General features: G+C 38.3%; 1 long non-coding RNA gene across 1 annotated transcript in view; it reads left to right on the forward strand.

Moving 5' to 3' along the window:
• The first annotated feature begins 814 nt into the window (after nucleotides 1-814).
• LOC131164649 (uncharacterized) overlaps nucleotides 815-16,873 on the forward strand; it is a 42,589-nt gene continuing 26,530 nt past the window's right edge. The window contains exon 1 of the long non-coding RNA XR_009139308.1: nucleotides 815-1,227. This is a non-coding gene — a long non-coding RNA (uncharacterized LOC131164649). The remainder of the gene's footprint in view (nucleotides 1,228-16,873) is intronic.

A 16,873-nucleotide genomic window follows, 5' to 3' on the forward strand; every position in this document is an offset into this window, starting at 1 on the left:
GTTCAACTTCAGTTGGTCTTCATGCTTGAAGACATATTTTGAGCACATCACTTATTCATGATACTGATTGTCTCTGTCTCCAAGTGGGAGATTGTTACAGATGGAGTTAGAAGACACAGTTGGAGATGCGTTGCAAGTTAGGAGCTGAGTCAGAAACGCGGTGCATTTATCCACCATTAACCTCTCCGTTGTAACTTCCATTCATGATTGATTTTATTTTAATTGTAATTTAAATTCCAAGCCCTATAAATAGAGGGCTGTGGAAGTTGTAATATTGTGTGCAGATAGATTGAGAAGCTCCGAAGGAGCAGAGAGGAAGAGAGAGAGAGTGTGTGTGGGAGTTGTAATTTTTCCGGCGATAATGAATATTTGGTGTGTGCTCTGTGGACGTAGGTTGTTATTGACCGAATCACTTTAAAATTTTGGTGTCACTTTGATCTAAATGCTTACAGGTTCCTAACATTATCTAAATTTTAAAAATTAAACTACACCAAATGTATTTTCATATTAAGGAACCTCCTTAAAATGTTTTTTTTTAGAATTAAAATTAAACAACTAAGGGATCAAAAGATATATGCTTTTAGAAGGGTGCCTCTTTGTACACATCAAAAATCACATTAAACATCTTTTCTTTATAGCTATATAAATAATGTAATTTTTCTTTTGGATTGACCAAGAAGTGAATATGAAATAACTGAATTAACAAAAAAATGAGTTTGGGTAAAAATCAAATTCAAGTTGGAAAATAAAAATAAAAATTCAGTAAAGATAAAAATGGAACCAAACTGAATAAATTATTAATGGAAGAAAGGTTATCGAATTTATTCAATTAATTGGATTTCGGCAATTATGCTCACCTCTACCACTATTTTTCTCTCCCGGCCCGACAGCAAACACTAGCACTTCCATCATCGACCTGAACTCTTCCTAACAATTCTTCTCTACTCCCCAACAACACTGCTGTCGTCGACCACCATTCCGGGGAAACCGTCGCCATCTCCAATCTCTCCCACGCCCTCTTATGCATCGGTTTTTGCGAAGACGATATTCTCCTCACCATCGCCCCCAAATCCATCTACATCCCCTTGCGCTTCGTTGCAATCATCACTCTTGAATCGCGATCGCCGTTAATTCCTCTTATTCCGTTCGCGAGATTTCGCGACTCTGAATCTGAAGGTCGTCAATAGCATATTTACAAAACCATTCCCACTGATTTTGCCGTAGCAGGTATCACTATCTATTTAATTAATGTCTACTTTCAATTCATGCTTATATTTTAAATATAATAAAAATATGATTAATATTCTTTTATTGTTCATGTATTTATAATAGTGGCTCATTCAACTACAAAATGAAAGCTCTCTTTAATCCGATTTCGGTTTTTTTTTTAACCTATCGTTTATTTTACTCGCCATTTGATTTGAATCAGAAAAACTTCTCTCCCCTACATTATAGATAGATAGATAGATACTAATGTAAAATTTAGAACTAAAATATTATAAATAATGTTTATCACAGATATTTATATCCCCAATTGGTGCACAAAATGGAATGGAATACATAATTTGCGTATAAAGTGCAATGTTAATTATAATATAAAAATCATAAACAGCAAAGGCAACAATAACAATCCTAAGTCTCAGGAAGTAGGGTCGGTTATATGAATTTCTTTTCACCAATTCACTTGAACTAGGGCATTTTCTTCGGTTTACTCAAAAGCTGTTAAATTTTTTCTCACCACCTCACTCTAGGCTATTTTAAGTTTGCCCCTCCCTCTTCTTGTATAGTGATTTGCACGCTCCTCCTCACTGGTGCATTACTTGGCCTATGTTTTTAAGAGCCCAAACCACCTAGGTGGCCTCTTCCTTATCTTATCTTTTACTAGTGCTATGTGTCACGGACCCCCAAAATGGGACTCAAGTAAGGGCCGTGTGGCACTCGTTGAGAGCTCTCGCTCGACAAGTCAGCCAAGTCTCACACGTTCAAGCCTGCAATCACGAGCACCTGGTGAGTCTTAATACTCAAGAAAACGAAGGAACAATAGGATATCACACGAGCAATATATTCTTATACACCGAATAAGACTATAACAATCAGAGACATCACAATCAAAGGCAACAAAACACCTCAATAAAAGGGACTACTTATATTATTCAACAACAAGAGAATAATCATACAAATGATAACATAGATACTCATATATTCATTCCAAATCCCTGAAGAATACAATTATAGCAGTATCTCACTCCCCTTTTTCCCCATTACATTGTCACACCCTAACACTATGCCTAACTTATTGCAAACATGTTCATTTTTTAATTTATCTTTTAATATTTCACCACTCATCCACCTTATCATGTGCATTTTAACTGCTTTTACTTTTTGAACAGTTGTTTCTTAGTTGTTCAGCATTCTGATCCATATAGCATGACTGATCTTATAGCCATAACATAAAACTTCCCTTTTAATTTTAGTAGTATTGTGTGATTGCAAATCACACCTACAACACTCCTCTATTTTACCCAGCTTGCCCTACCTCATCAATTTCTCCCTCCACTTGCATAATAGATCCAGGATATCGAGATCTACTGGTTGTATTGAGTTCTTGATCATCAAGTTGATGTAAAACAACAAGCAGGTATTTAGATGGATCATTTCGACCCAATGAGGAGGCCTATGTCAAAGAATAGGGTGAATGGTTTATTGGGTCCGAAGCCCAAATTTAGTTAGTTAGTTAGTTGTTTAAGTATCTGTGTGTAGTTTGCTTGTGTTAGGATTATTTATTTGGGGGCTTGTTTGTATTCTAGGGGTATATTTGTAATGCAATGTAGTTTTAGGGGTATGTCTGTTGTTTCATGTGTTTAGAGGCTTTCTTATAAATAGTGTATGAAAGCCATGATATAGGCAGTTTTTTTTTTGTTTATAAAAATGTGGTGTTATCTGCATGTGCATGCATGCGAGGCATACACTATAATATATACTATAGTGTATATATATTATAGGTATTGGATTATAGATTGAAAAGAGGAATAAAAGGGATACCAAAGTAATTATATATTATAAATTAGAAAATGGAACAGAAAGGGACACTGGCAGTTCATGTGCATGTTCAATTATTTAAATAATAAGTAAAAACAATCATGTGCACTCTACGTTGTCTTCTTACTAGTTAACTGACCAACTCTCATAACTCATTTCTGAGCATCACCTAGAATAGGAAGCACTACTGCATGCTGGGGCTAAATCACCCACACTTACTAAACACCTTATCGCTTGGAAATCATCCATTGGTGTAACTGTGAAACTCGCATGTCTTTCCAATTGTCTAAGCTTTATAGTCAATTGCTTGGCTACTCCTAGAGTTGGCTAAGCTATAGAGTTAATCGCTTTCATGCGTCTTGAGTGCTTATCTAAGTTCAAGTTGAGTCTTTGCACTTTTTCTTGTGAAAAAAAGTTATAGGTAGCCCAAGTTTCAACCATAGTATGGGTGCTCTTCCTATTGTTCCCTAAGTCTACAAACATTAACCTTTTCGCTTGGGTAACTTTTGTCTCTTTTTTCTGCCTCTCCAATGCGCTGAGTAACCAAATTGCATCGGGTTCCTCCTCAACCTCATATCTTCTAGTGCCTTCTTTGCAATGGAAGCTTGTAAGGCAATAAGTGATGACTTGTGAGGGAAATCAACAACTTTGTGAGTGCCTTGATAGGAGAAGCATGTTAACTTACCCTTGGTGTGTTAAACGATCAAGACGATGAAGCTTCTTTTGAAGTTGATGCCTTGATATCAACTCCCCCACTTTTAGGTTTGCCTTTCTTAAAATATTTTTCATTGTTTCCACCTATGCTACTCTATTTGGACATGGTTGAACTCTCTCCAACGTAGTCAATTAAGCATTCTACGGAAGCATGTGCAGTAGGCAAGTCTTTAACTCTTTGTCGATGAAGTTCTGAACTTGCCCATGATTTTAACCCCTAAAGAAAATAGAAGAACTCGCCTTCCTCCAACATGTCTCGTATATCTAACATCAAAGCAGAGAACTATTTCATATACTCCTTCATTGTACCGGTGTGCTTAAAGTTTCGCAATTTATGTTGAGCATTGTACTCAATATTTTTATGAAAGAATAGTTCGTTGAGCTCTCTCTTTAAATTTGCCCAAAAATCAACTACACAAGGTCCATTTTCTATCTCATCATACTTGGTACGCCACCACAAATTAGTATCACCACTCAAGTACCCATGGATACTTTCGCCTGCTCTAAGCTAGTCTTCGCTACGCAAAAGTGTTGCTCCATGTCAAATATGAATTTCTCTGACTCCCTAGCGTTCAGGGCACTCCCACACGTTTTGGGTTTTGACACCTTTGTTCTTCCATACTCCATAATGTTGGAATTTTTCATAACAAGAATCATCTGGTTCATCTTGACATTCGCTATATGAGCCTATAGAGATTCTACCTTGCGTGGAGGTCTTTTTGACTTCTCCACCGAAGAACCCTGTTGATGTTTTTGTGATCCCTCCAATGCATCAACATGTTCAGCAAGTTTGACCATCTCCCATGGCCACATTTTTGGTTGTCTCTGCTTGAGCCTCTATTGCCTCAATTCTCTCGATATTGGTTGGCATTGTCTCTTACAAATGCTTCACGTAATGCCACTACGATGGCAACTGAATTCACACAGCAATAAATCAAGCTCTGATACCAAATTCCACGGGCCAAATACTTCATACCTTGTGAAGAGTTGTAGGACACTAGCTAAAGCACTCTCGCTTTAACTATTCAAATAAAGTATATCACAGTTTACCATGAGAACAAATTCACAGCAGTTGAACGAAAAGTAAGTGGAAGCAGGAGGCAATTCATGTAAGCACATGACAATCATGTGGTAAACTGGAAGCAATGTATTCCATTAACAACACCTTCGTAAGCAACACGTGTTTAGCGAGGGAGGCAAGTTGGCTAAGCATTTTTTAAAAAGCTAGTGAGTTTTATGAGATTGATGAATGCTCACCTTCCTCTAAAGAGCTTTATATGATATTTTTGCTTTGGCACTAGGAAACATCAAAATGTCGAGGAGTCATCCCATTCTACACCAAGGCATTGACATACTCAATTAACAAAACCTATACTATTATTTACATGATGGTAACACGTCCTATGCACACAAGACAAGCTGTCTCAGGAAAGCATGCCTTGGACATGCTTGGCTTGTGACACATGGGTATGGATGGCTCCAACGTTTCTCTAGAATCAATGGCAGCATTGGCAGGAGCACATGGTGGGTTTGGATCTACTTGATGAAATCAAATCATCTCCATCTTTTTGGTATCAATTAGTATGGGTGTGGTGGTGTGATCTTGAAGGGATTTTTGTAAGACGGTGCGTGTTGTGCCCGTGTTTGCATTCTAGAAATTTTAGTGAGATTTTTGTAGGTGAAGCCATGAAGGGAATGAAATTTGATGGTTGTGTATGTGATAGTAGTGTAATGGCGTAGAGCGGAGTGCGCAAAAGAACCATGATGTGCTTTTCTTGCTTCTGAATTTCTTGTGTATGTGTGTCTGCGCACGGTGATCCTTAATAGCTAGTTATGGCATTATTTTATATATTAATTTTTCTTATTACCCTATTTTGTGATGTGTTTGTCATTAGCTTCCTATCTTTATAATTCCTCAGATCTCTCCTTGTGATTTGTTTTTGATATTGGACTCTCATAAAAGTTTAGACCCATCTGTTCAAAATCATTATGGCATAATCAATACTTGGATTTCTGCCATGAATTTTGTAGACCGTGCATGTGTGATGTGTTTGTGAAAATATTTAAGTGAATGTCAACCGTGCATGTTTTTGATAAAGTTCTTTATAATTTTTTGCCTTGCATAAGTAAATATCTCATGATGTTTTTGTAAACATTAACTACCTATAAATATTCCCACCAAAAGTCTATTTATTCCATTAAATAAGGGAAAAAGGTTTTCTCTTCTATTTGATGCATCTTCCCTTTTCCCTTCCTACGACTGTACTGCCTATCAACTGGGCGTGTTTCTCTTTGTGGACCCTCATCTTCTAGTTGGGGAGTGCGTGTATATTCCACTTTTGGTCTATAATCTTGCCATCCCTCATTTCCTCCATAGTCCGCACCATCACCTCCTTGCCCACTACTATCGTCGGGGTTAGATCCGTCATCACCAGCATCGTCGTTGTCATTATCATCATCACCACTAGAGGGCATAGTGGATGAAGTTCCATATCTAGACCGAAGATTTATTAGTGAGTCATTACTACTAGATATTACTTCTTCCACCATCACCTGATTAACATCAATGCCAAAGTCATCTCGTATGAGAGCACATTCATAGCATGAAAGGTAAGCGAAAGTAGTAAGCAATTCACTGCATGGGAGCGCATTCACAGCATGAAAAGTAAGTGGAAGCAGTAAACAATCCTTGTTAGCAAATGACAAGCACGCGGTGTACATTGAATTAATGTAATTCATTAACAACACCTCTGTAAGCAATGAGCTTGGTAAAGGAAGCAAGTAGGCTGAACACGTTTACAAGAGTTAGTGAGTTTTACAAGGTTGATGAATAATCACTGTCCCTTAAAGAGCTATATATGCTATTTTAGCTCTGACATTAGGAAACATCAAAATATTTGAGGAGTCATACTCCTATTCTACACTATGGCATTGAAATAATCAATTAGCAAAACCTATACTACTATTTACATGATAGTAACTCATTTTATGCACACAAGGCAAGCAGTCACAGGCAAGTATAATGCCTTGAACACGCTTGACACGTGACATTCTCCCCTATTTATGTAGTTGACATCCTTATAGACTTTCATGGTAGGTACTTATCAACTTTGTCCACAAACAATTGCAAGTCTTCTAGTGAAATCCATCTGATTTCTTTGTCTTCGAGGCCTTTCCACTTCACTAAGTCCAAGGCCTTTCCACCTCACTAAGGACTCATGCCACTTCTTCCTTGATGATGTGAACTCTTTGTCTATAAGGATGACTTCAAATTCTCTTCTGTCAAGTTACCCTGTCTGCAGTGTGCTTTGGTTGATTGAATTTTGCTTGGATCTTTAATGTCGGTGTTAAATGGCTTGAAGCAGTTGATGTATAAAGGATACACTTTCATCCAAGTTGGAGGATCAACCTTGTAAGAGGTCTTTTCGTCTTTAGCCAACATGAGGATCAGTTCTTCATATTTACGAAGTAATCTCCTATCTTGACCTTGTTGTGACTTATTTGTTCTGGATGGAGCTTAATAAGCATCAAGTCGCCCATGTTGAAGTGCAACAGTCTTCTCCCTTGATCTGTCCACTCTTCATCCTCTTCGAAGCTTTCTCTAGGTAGTCTTGGGCGATCTCTGCACTTGATCTCCATTCTTTGGTGAAGATATATGCTTTTGGACTCTTTCCTCTATACGACTCGTCCACTACGTGAGATAACAATTGCTGTAAGCTTCTAACAAGTTCAAAAGGATTCTTGTTGTTTGATGAGATCTTTGGGTGTTGTAACAGAATTGAGTCACATTGAGTAGCTGCATCCAATTCTTCTGATTGGCGGTAATGAAATGACATAAGTATTCCTCTAGCAACTTGTTGAATTTATTTATTTGTCCATTTGTTTGCGGGTGGTAACTTGAAGAGATGTTAAGTTGTGAATCGGGGATTTTGAAAAGTTCCGTCTAAAGGATGCGTATGAATCTTGAGTTTCGATCACTGACGATGTCATAAGGAACACCTTGATATTTTACAATCTATTTTAAAAGCACTTATGTTGTCTTCCCCGTTGAACAATACTTGAAGAGGCTCTAGAAGCCTTGCAATGTTCTTCTACTCCACCGTGTCCTGTTGGCATGTGAGACAAGTTTGGTTATACTCATTCTTCATCATACATGTGTAACTAGTAGTACTCTACTTCAAACAAAGTGCGATGCCATCCTAGATGACTGCCCACATGGTGTCATGACACTCTTTAAGAAGTTTCTTCCTTAGTTCTTCAGCTCACATGGGTTCCTTTGAGTTGTGAAAGGATCCTAAGCATTTTTATATCGAGTTCCACCTATGACCCTTCTTCAGTAATCTATTAATGGGGCAGTTCTCCTCGAGTACCCCCTCCTTGAATTTTCGGCAATAGTTGGCAAATCCCAGAAAGGAATGCAACTACTTCTCTATTGTAGGGGTCTTCCAGTCTTAAATAGCTCTTACCTTCTCCATATCTATCTGGATATGACCTTGCTCAATCACATGACCAAGGAATTTGATGTTGCGCTGAGCGAAAAAGCACTTCTCTCTCTTTAGTAAAGGTTGTTCTCCTTCAGTCTTTTGAGCACCTTTCGTAGATGCTCTTTATGTTTCTCTAGAGTGGAACTATAGGCAACAATGTCGTCTAGGCATACCATGAGATACTTGTTGAGGTGCTCATGAAATACCTAGTTCATCAAGGTGCGTGATGTCACCAGTACATTCGTCAACTCGAACAACAGCACCAAGAGTTCACATGCACCATACAATGTCACACAGGTCATCTTCCATTCATCACCATCAGCTATCCTCACCTGATAGTAGCCTAATTGCAAGCCAAGTTTGGTGATGTACTTTGCAATAGGTGGAATGAGATACTTGCTGTGCAAGTCACCTGTTGAACGTGTGATAATCCACACATATTCGCATACTCCCATGATGTTTCCTTCAAAACAATAGCGGTTATCTTTTTTAACTTTGTGAGATATTGTGTCTAGCCTCACAACTTTATACTCATCCTTACATAGCTTGGATGGTAGTAGGGAATAAGGATCCGCTGTTGGCCTATGTCTTCGTCTAACACCAGTGTGGCAAGATATGTCCGTTATTGATGAATTTGAATAGAAGTGAGCGTGAGTTTCCCCTTTGTATTTCCTCTCTCCTCCCTTCTCCTTCCTTCTTCTCTTCTAATTTCTCCATGGCTGCAGAATCTTGTTGCTGCCCCTGCATCACAAGTTTAATCTTATCTTCAATATACTACTTACATGGTTGAAATTGCATTTCATATATTTCTTCTTGTTTCTACTTGTCCTAAATCTTGCATACTCAAACACTGTTCTCCAATGTTCTAATTTAGATTCTACCTTACTGTTGCTTTCAGCAATCAAAACAATATCACCTGAAAACAGCAGACACCATGGTATCTCATTTTGGATATTCATTGTAAGTTCATCAATTACTAAAGAAAACAGAGTGGGGCTTAAAGTGGAGTCTTGATGTACACCTATTGTGATTGGGAATTCTCTAGATTCTCCTCTTACAGTTTTAACGCTAGTTGTTAATCTATCATACATATCCTTAATAGCATCCGTATATCTGCTGCATGCTCCCTTCTTTTCTAAAACCACCAAAGAACTTCTTAAGATGCTCTGTCATATACTTTCCCTAAGTTAATAAAGCCGATATGCAAGTCCTGCTTCTTTTTGTGAACTTCTTCCTTAATCTCCTTAGTAAATTGATAGCTTATGTTGTCAATGTCTTAGGCATAAAACCAAATTGATTCTTTAAGAAAAACGTTTGTATCCTTATTTTCTGTTCATTTACTCATTCCTATAGCTTTATCATATGAATCATAAGTTTAATCCTGTGATAGTTATTTTTGTTTTGTATATCCCCTTTCTTTTTTGTATATTGGTATTAATTTGTTTTTCCTCCATTCATTCGCTATTTTCTTGGTTTCTATAGTAGTGTTAAATAGATTAGTTAACAATATAATTCCTTTACCCCTTGGATATTTCCAAACTTCAATTAGGATGTTGCGCCTAGTTGAACTATGAATTTTGAAATTGGATGATTTCTTTCATTTTCTTGAAATTTGGGGCTTTGGTTTGAAAAGTGAGGGCCCACTTGATGCAATGTGTTAAGGCTCGATAGTGTGACCTCGGTTAAATGGGGAGGAGAGATGTCTTCACTTGCCCTCGCTAGGGATTTTTATACTGGATGTCGAATTATTCGGATGATGGCCTGTGTGGTTGTCTTGTTGATTGAATATAACAAGAAGTTTCACGTACATTGAGTGTGAAAGTCGTTTGTCTTCATGAATTCATTATTGTTGGAACTGATATTTCATGACTATGAATGGCTTCCGAAAACCTTTCAAGTGTTCATGACATCTTGATTGAATGTGTGTTATTGACCGACTCTGTCGAGGGAGAGCCTCGACAAGTGCTGCTTGGCCTGTTAATTGAGTCTAAATTGGGGATCCGTGACAGTTGGTATCAGAGCACGATGTGTGTGAGCTCAGTGTTTGGAGCACTATGAGTTGAAACATGAGATTTAAAATTTTGCAAAATTAAACAATGCGGAGGCATGTAAGACAAGGGATGACTCGAGAATGGTGTGCCCATATAGTTTGAGGCTGCCAAAGAGAAAATTGATTTTGAAAACAGAATTGTGGAACTTGAGTAAGTCACTCTGTGTATAAGAATCCCTGGTAGGGAGTAGTTGAAAGCCTCGAGAATATGTTGAAATACATTGAGGGCATGATGCCATCTCCCATCTCATGAAGGAGAAAGACAAACAGAGCTTGCGGTATTCGAAAGGAGGATTGAGCAGTCGCATACTCATTGAGTGTGCGATGACATACATAATCCCAAGGGGTAGTGCCAATAGAGCTTGAGGCCTCCCTACGGGAAGCGGACCAATAAAGCTTGAGGTCTGCTAGAAAGTATTGAGTTGTCGCTTTGAGTAGGCTGAAACACATCGAGGGCGTGATGCCGTCCATCATCCCAAGGGGTAGTTCCAATAGAGCTTGAGGCCTCCCTACGGGAAGTAGACCCATAGAGCTTGAGGTTTACCAAAGAATATTGAATTATTGGAAGCCTTGAGTAGGCTGAATCACATCACCGATGTGATGCCATCCAGAATCCCAAGGGGTAGTGCCAATGGAGCTTGAGGCCTCCCTACAGGAATCATACCAATAGAGCTTGAGGCTTTTCAGAGAGTTTTGAGTTGTTGGAAACCTTGAATAGGTTGAAAGACATCGAGGTCGAATGCAATCCATAATCCCAAGGGGTTGAGTCAATAGAGTTTGAGGCCTCCCTACGGGAGTGAATTGAGATCATTACTTGTGTTACGCGTATAGAGGATGGGAAAAGAATCCATGACAATTTGATGGGTAAGTGAGCAGAGGACTTCCAGTAGGACTACAGAGAGATGGTAATGGTTCCCGCCAAGCACCTAGGAAAGTAGGCAAGGTGTCATGCCAGGTGCTAAAGGGGTTGGCCGAGCGAACGTTGCAAGCTTGGTAAGTCAAAATGGTAGAGAAAGGGTAATGGTTCACAACAAGCGCCTAGGAAAGTAGGTAGGTTGTCACACCATGCGCTAAAGGATTGGCAAGGTGAACGATACTTGCTTCGGTTCGTATGGCAGGGAAAGGATAATAGTTCACGTCAAGTACCTAGGAAAGTAGGCAGGGTAGGCAGGGTCAACACTGCACGCTTTGACCAAGTTAATATAGAGACTTGGAAGCCTCTGATGATTTGAACGATGGTATGATGCGAGATTTGGTAGATTTCAATGCCCAAAAGACAACCAACTGGAATGGATGAGTCGTATATCTTTTGGTTGTTAACCTGTTTGTTGTCGTAGTTACCTCACATAGTCGATGAGTCATACCCTTTTTTAGATCCTTAACTGTTAGTTGTCATAGTTAGCTCACACAGTCGATGAGTCATATCCTTTTTAGCCCTTTACCAGTTAGTAGTCGTAGTTAACTCACATTGTGGATGAGTCATTTATCTTTTCAGTCCTTTATAAGTCAGTGATTATATTTCTCTCATATCGTGGATGAGTCATATAGAGTAGAGACTAAATATGTAGAGTATAACTTGGTAGACATGTAGTCAATGATGAAGGTCATCAACAACAAGAGTGGGAAGTCTTCTTACAAATACATTAACAATATAATTCCTTTACCCCCTAGATGTTTCCAAACTTCAATTAGGATGTTGCCCCAAGTTGAACTATGAAGGCCCAACATCCTCGAATTTTGAAATTGGATGATTTCTTTCATTTTCTTGAAATTTTGGGGCTTTGGTTTGAAAATCGAGGGTCCACTTGATGCAATGTGTTAGGGCTTGACAGTGTGACCCCGGTTAAATGGGGAGGAGAGATGTCTTCACTTGCCCTTGCTAGGGATTTTTAAACCTAATGTCGAATTATTCGGATGATGGCCTGTGTGGTTGTCTTGTTGATTGAATATAACAACTAGTTCCACATACATTGAGTATGAAGGTCTCTTGTCTTCATGAATTCATTATTTTTGGAACTGATATTTCATGACTATGAATGGCTTCCGAAAACCTTTCGAGTGTTCATGACAGTCGAATTGAACGTGTGTAGGTTGACTCTGTTGAGGGAGAGGCTTGATGAGTGCCGCGCGGCCCGTTAGTTGAGTTTAAATTGGGGGTCCGTGACACAATGCACGTATGTTGACCTTTGAGGCCGTACCCAGTGCACAAGGCTACCACTTTGAGTGGGGTCTGGGTGAGGTGGATGTCGGCAAGCCTTACCCCCATTTTTGGAGAGGCTGCTCTCAAGTCTTGAACCCGAGACCACCCGTACTGAGGCGGAGGCACTTGCCATCGCACCAAGGCACGACCTCTATGTTGACCTTTGAGGATTGAATGAAAATTCCCATAAGTTTGAGTTTCCTGGCTCAAGACATAGGAGGTGACCTAGTAGCACAAACTGAATCTGAGGTGCTTTTCCTATGAGTCTCTTTTCATGAAGAAGGCAATGGTGTGATTGATCATCAAGCAATTTCATTCCGCTTTTTTCTTAGCTTCCTTTTATGAATTTGTGAGCATCATGGACTTCCAAAGAAGTTGAAATAAGCAACGTGCTAAACCTTGACTTTGATGCACTTGACTTGGCCTTTGAAATCTTGACTCTACTGGATCCATTGATGAACATCCTAGTCTAGTTTGCCCTAGTATACATGGTTATGCTCATCGTGTTTAAGTCGCATATTTCCAAAGAGATTGCTTGGATCTCTTCTGCCCTAGTGTGAGGGTTGAGCCACAATGCTTTAAATATGCCATCTCAGAATGGCTTGATGCTCGAAATTCAAACTCATTCTGCCCTAATGTATATCTTCTTGCATCATTATGACAAAAGGGTCTATGCAACTAGATTCCTAAATCAAAACTTTCCCTATCTTGGCAAGACTTGTGTCCTCGTGCAGTTGGACATCTTCTTGTGTCTTGGAGGAGCTTAAGGAGCCAGCCTAAAATGCTCATGATTGCCTTCAATCTTTCAAATGAATTCATGATTTTCTAAGGAAAAAATATATATATATATATATATATAATTTTTTATTTTCTTACCCAAATTTTAGAATCACAAGAAAGTAGAACATGAATAATATGATGAAGTGTCCCAATGATTTTGTATTATCAGACTTGCACTTAGCTATGTTAGCATAATAGTTGGTCTATTGGACAATGGCTTTACCCAAGGTTGAGTAGCATTACCAATGTTTTGATTCTAAAACTTAGTCCATCGAACACTTTTCCCCTATCCTGTTCAAAGTAATGATTTCTTCTGATGAGATTCATAAAGTTGCTAAGCCGCCCTTTCGGGTTTTGAACTCAACTTTTCTTTTCTTTTGTTTGCTCATTTCATTGTGCTTTTAACTTTTCATTCTTCCTTTGACTTTTTCATTTTGCTCCTTTTCTCATCAATACCCTCAAAAGTACCCTATTGTGTGTGTGTGTGTTTTTTTTGGGGGGGGGGGGGGGGATCTTGTGACAAGTCATGAAGAAATAAGTGCAAGATTCAGTTGGGTTCAACAAAGGATTATATTCATATTCGACAAAATAGTTGAGAGATGGTCTGCCATAATCTTGCCATTTGCCATTGCGTCAATTGAATTGTCATTTACTAGGGGCCCCAAACCCAAGGTTATTCTAGTTAACTAACTTTGGAAGAAATTGGTTTACTTGTTTAGGCTCAATGGACTAACAAGAAAAAGCATAATTCAACAAGGTTCTGTAGGGATTCACTGATTGGCCAAACGATCATCCCTTATCTTTAGTCCAAATATTAGCAATTTATCTAAGACAAATTATCGCACATAAAAATTAAATATAACAAGGCTTTATTTATTTCACATGTAGTTCTGTAGAGCTTGAGCGTACATGATTAAACACATCATTCTTGTCCATACTTGTGAGCGGCAGTGCTCCCAAGAAAATTCCCTCTTGACTTTCTGCATTTCTTCATCTTTGGAACTTCATCAATTCCCAGCAATAGTTTGAATGGGTGAAGCCTTCTACAATATTGGGTATTCCTCTGGTAATGTTGTTAAAGAGGCAGAATTATAGTTCCCCATCTCAAACACTTTTCCTTTTCAACAAGTTCGATTGGATCCTTCCTATAGACTATGTATCCTTTCTTTCCATGATCTTTGCATTTGGTGATCTATTTCTCTGCCATTGAACTCTTCTTTTGTCCAACAAATAGAGTTCTTAGAATCAAAACTCAGATTGGCCTCCTTGACCTAAGTAAAGCCATTGCCCTCAAATCTAGGAGTGAGCATAATTCGGCAAAAACAGAATTAATTGAATTAGCCAAGTAAATTTGGTTTGTTTGGTTCAGTTGTTAAAAATTTATTTAGTTCAGTTTGTTTTTCATTTTCATTGAATTTTTGTTTTTGATATTTTTCTTGTCTAAAGAGTTTAGCATGTTTGAGTTTGGATCGGTTTTGTTTTGGACTAAGCTCTTGGAGATTAAAGGCCATTGGGATGCACCTTAGGTTATTGGAGGAGACTTCAACATGGTTTTTTTACCCGCATGAAAGAAGTGGGGGCGGAGCAGAAATCAAATGTATGAGAGAGTTCTTAGACTTAACTAGTTTGGATGCCCTCATTGATCTCCCTCTTGTTGGTGGTATTTTCATTTGGTCCAACTCTTGGGACCCACCTTCCTTCTCTAGTATTGACAGATTCCTTATCTCAGTGCATTGGGATACCCACTTTCCCAAAACCACTCAGGAGCCCTTTTTACTAGGTCCATGTTAGATCATCCCTCTCATCATTGAAATGGGTGGAGTCAAATGGGGAGCACCCCCATTCTGCTTCGAAAAATTGTGGTTAAAGCACAATGGTGTCGGGGACCTCATTAAGCTCTAATGGTCCACACCATGGTGTTAAATTTCCACGAAATTGTCAAAATTTTTAGTTTCTATCACCCTTGAAATCGAAATGGTAGTCAATTTCCATCTTGCATAATTTCCATCGAAATCTGAACGAATGATTCAAAATTTATCGAAATCTCAGAGAAACTTGTTGAAATATTAACTTTGCAATGAAATTTCCTCGAATTGAAAGGAGAGATTTAGAAGTGAAGTGAAATTTCTCTCTTAACTTATTTTATTTATTTTTTATCAAAACAAAAGATTATTACAAGTGCTTTTGAAATTATATCAAAAAATAAACTTACAACAACATTTCATTTAACCATTTATGTCTAAATTATCATTATTTGTATAATAAATAATACTTAAATGATTTATGAATTTCATTTGAATTAACTAAATTTGTTTAATGCACATTATCTTACAAATACTTTTGATGCACATACAATATTGTAACTTTTCCACCTTATACACAACATAGATGTATTTAACTTGTAATGTATTAGTCCTAAAACTTGCATTATTATGTTTGTAACCATTTCTAAAGTTTCACCAAGAAGTCCATGCTTTACTACTAATTTCGGTTATTATTTCAAATCGAAATCGAAAATAAATTTTCGTTGAAATTTCTGTACTTTCAGAGCTTCAAATTTTGAGTTGAAATCAAAATTTAAGACCTTGGTCCACATTGCAAGTTAAAGGGAAACAACAGTAAGGGATTTTGTTCAATTAGTCTAGTGGGAAGTATCTACAAAATTCTTGCTAAAGTCCTTTCTATGAGGCTTAAAAAAGCTATTTTGGAAGTCATCAGGAAATATCTGCACGCCTTTGTGGTGTGAAGACAAATAATGGATACAACCCTCGTAGCAAACGAGGTAGTGGATACTTGTTGAAGGGAAAAGAAAAATGGAGTGGTGTGCAAACTCGATATGGAGAAAGCTTTTGATCATGTCAACTAGAACTTCCTTATCATTACTCTCAAGAAAATGGGTTTTCGGGAGCATTGGTATTACTGGATCGCTTATTGCATCAACACACCAAATTTCTATGTGTTATTCAACAGGAAACCCCTTGGTTTCTTCTGCTTCTCTAGAGATCTAAGACAAGGTGACCCTCTATCCCCTTTTTTGTTCATTGTGGTGATGGAGGTATTGAGCCTCATTTTGATTAAAGCTACAGCAGAAGGGCTACTCCAAGGCTATAGAGTTGGCAGACATTATAGGTTTATGAAGGTCACGCATTTCTTGTTCACTAATGACACTATCCTTTTTTGTGAGGATGACCCTCTCCACATTCTAAATTTGAGATGTATCTTGGCAAGGTTTGAGGTGGTTTTGAGAAAAAGTGAAATCATCCCGATGGGAGAAACTGTAGATTGGCCTCTCCTTGCTGGTCTTTAGTGCTGCAAAATGGGTGCTTTCCCTATTAACTGCCTTGGGCTACCTCTTGGCACCAAATTCAAAGACAAAGAAGTGTGGGATCCCATCATTGAGAAATTCAAAAAAAGGTTGGCTAGATGGAAGAGGAATTTCTTATCAAAAGGTGGCAGCCTTGCTCTTATCAAAAGCACCTTGAAAAATCTCCCTGTTTACTTCATCTCTCTCCTTCCCCTTCCAACTTTAGTTGCCAAGAGACTTGAAGGAATTCAATGTAGGTTTCTTTGGGGAAGCTTCGGGGGAGAATTCCAATTTCACCTTGT

The sequence above is a fragment of the Malania oleifera genome, chromosome 9 (assembly GCF_029873635.1).
Source record: "Malania oleifera isolate guangnan ecotype guangnan chromosome 9, ASM2987363v1, whole genome shotgun sequence".
In the NCBI taxonomy this organism is placed as follows: Eukaryota; Viridiplantae; Streptophyta; class Magnoliopsida; order Santalales; family Ximeniaceae; genus Malania; species Malania oleifera.